General features: G+C 34.4%; 1 protein-coding gene across 1 annotated transcript in view; it reads left to right on the top strand.

Annotated features, from left to right (window-relative positions):
• LOC118747842 (gamma-aminobutyric acid receptor subunit beta) overlaps positions 1-2,744 on the top strand; it is a gene marked incomplete in the record, with an annotated part of 123,533 nt that overhangs the window by 79,469 nt on the left and 41,320 nt on the right.

The following is a 2,744-nucleotide window of genomic DNA, read 5'->3' as shown; positions in this document are numbered from 1 at the left end:
TGGATCAATAACACGAAGTATTAGGTAACAAAAAAATTCAATTTTCTAACTAGTTTTTTTTATCAGAAAGCAAATAGTTATGAAACATTTATCTAAAAAAAAGCAAATACCAAAAAAGCAAAAAAAAAAATAAATTATAATTTTTTTCGTTTTATATAAGTGTCGTGTGATTTTTATGAAACAAAAAACAAACTGCAGGCAAAAGAGAAATGAAACAAATGTTTTATTGCTGTGTCTTGTTCGGTGTGAATTTTTCGTTCTTCTTTTGTATATAATGCATACATACATATATGATTATGACTACTACTACTACTACTACTACTACTAAATGTCGTTCTATGTGTTTTTCTTTTTGAAAATTCACTTATTTTATTTAATTGTAAATTATGGAGTGGGCACATAAACAACTTTATTTGAAGTGAGTTCAATTGGCAAAAAAAAAATAAATATAAATAAATAAAGACACAAACATGCGTATCACACTGTATAGCAGTACAGTTATCATTACAGCAAATCTGAGTCACAGTATACATAAATATGTACACATACGATTCTATTGAAATAATTTGTAAAATTTCAAAAAAAAAAAAGAAACCTAAAACAAGAAAATATTTTTTTTTGTGCACTGTACCTTTTAGGCGGATTTAGTTACGTTTAAATACTTATATAAGTTCAGAAAAGAAAATAATAAAAATTGGTAATTTGAGTTTAATTTTCGACTGGTTTTTGTAGCAGCAAAATCATATATTACCAAACTTTTCAAATTACCATAGTAGCGACGTTATGAATACCGACTAATTTATTACCGCATCGTAGGAGGTATAAGCTATTACTAAGGTTAGATAAGCTTAGCTTTGGTTGAAGCATCTGCCTAAACAGGGGTCATATTTTAAACCAGGTCCTTTCTGCTATCACTACAAAGGGTACCGCCAAACTTTGGAAAAAAACACTGGGAAGCTTCGCCGGCGGCACATGTCTGTCCCGGAGACCTACTCCACATGCTTAGACCTCACCCTCAAAAAAGTTTGATAATTTTTGAGATAATTGCACTTCCATGCACTGAAAGCAGCTGCGACCGAGAAACCGATATTATATTTAGTTATGAAGCGTAGTCCCAATTTAGTAGCAGGTACTCGAGCGCTTTCTTTTCTCAATGCGGTCGCATTTACTGTGCTGTTTCCTGCAGTCTTGGAAAATAATCATTAGCAGGCGAAAGAGATTTTAAATATTTGCGCAACTAATCAACCGCTACATACCTATTTCTGAAAACCACTTCGCCCCTATAAAGTTTTGACTTTAAGGTTGATAGGGATTATCCTGTGAAAACCCGTCCACCGACTCATTCGTGACAAAATTCATCGGTGTCTGTTCTAAATACTAAGCCTTATAAAGAATTCATATAAGTGGAGACAGAGCCAATTGGTGCCAGTATTGCCACGCAGTTGTCGATGTTATCAGATAAGTCTAATTCCAATGAGGCCGGCTTTTTATACTTACCTACCCCTTCTAGCTTTCTGACTAGCGTAGTTTTGGCGAGTGTACGACTCAAGGTGATAAGGCTCTACAAAACATTTTGAGCTGTACTATAAGTAGTTAAACAGAGACAGCAAATTATCTTAGGAGAGAGGTCCGTTCTTTTAAAAATTGCACTCTTGCTGAGGAAAGTGCCACTGATGCGTTTTTCTGGAGATTTTCAATTTTAGGCTACCACGATAAGGGATAACCAAAAATATACTCCTAAATTGCAACATTTTCTATAACATTTTTACGCCTCGATTTAGAAAACCATATATGCAGTGATTACCGTATGCAAGTGATTTAGGCCGACCCTCCGGCGATGTTCTCATATTAAGCTGCTAGCAGGTGATCTCGAGGAATCTGTTTATACTATTAAGCCGATCAAATACATTCCCCAGAGTTTTGAGCAAAAGTGCAGAGAGCTTGATTGGTCTAAAATCGTTATGAGGGGAGTGAAGAATTTTTTGCAGTCAGCCCGCCTTTTCCCCAAGCAATGGATATATACCATGTGGGTATAACTCAATGAGACAAAGAAATAATTAGTATTTTTAGGATAAATATGAAGATATATTTTTATAGTTAGTGAGGCATTTGTCCTAAAAATATACTTCTTTTAAGTAGAGAGGAAACTTTTACTGTAGACGACAATTGACAATTGTGTGTTAGGTTTATCGTGGGTACCTACTGCAAAAATGCAGTCCAAGCTCCATGGATCCCTTAAAGTCCAAGACAATGTCACCATTTTCAAGCCTGCATATCTGGCTCATCTCACATATCTACTGGGAAACATACTCCAGCCTGGACCCGTGAACACAGGCTCGATAGTGATTTCCAGTAAAGAGTGTTCGCAATAGTCCTTCACCGAATCAGACAATACTTATTTCTTCCTGAGATTTTGGAAATTAACTTTATTTTATTGTCCAATTTTTGTAAAAAGCCAAAAGGTACAGTGTAAAACAGATTCCCTCAGAAATTGTAAATTTCATCTAGAAAAAAAAATCAAAAATTCATTAAATTATGTATACACAAATATTTTATACCAAACGAAACTTTAAACTAAACCAGAAGACATCGTAGCATCCTCAGTGTACAGTGTATTTTACACCATAAAAAGGTGCGCACTCTGTGGGGAAATATTTTCTACTACCTTTAAACAAGAATCTGTCCAAAAGCAATAAAAAAATAGATATATACACACGTGTACTACGTATGTAGAGAAAAAAAAA

Source organism: Rhagoletis pomonella, unplaced genomic scaffold (assembly GCF_013731165.1).
Source record: "Rhagoletis pomonella isolate Grant_MI unplaced genomic scaffold, Rhpom_1.0 Rhpom_scaffold_00012, whole genome shotgun sequence".
Classification (NCBI taxonomy): Eukaryota; Metazoa; Arthropoda; class Insecta; order Diptera; family Tephritidae; genus Rhagoletis; species Rhagoletis pomonella.
The sequence above is the reverse complement of the archived record's forward strand: the minus strand, read 5'-3'. Positions and strand labels throughout refer to the sequence as shown.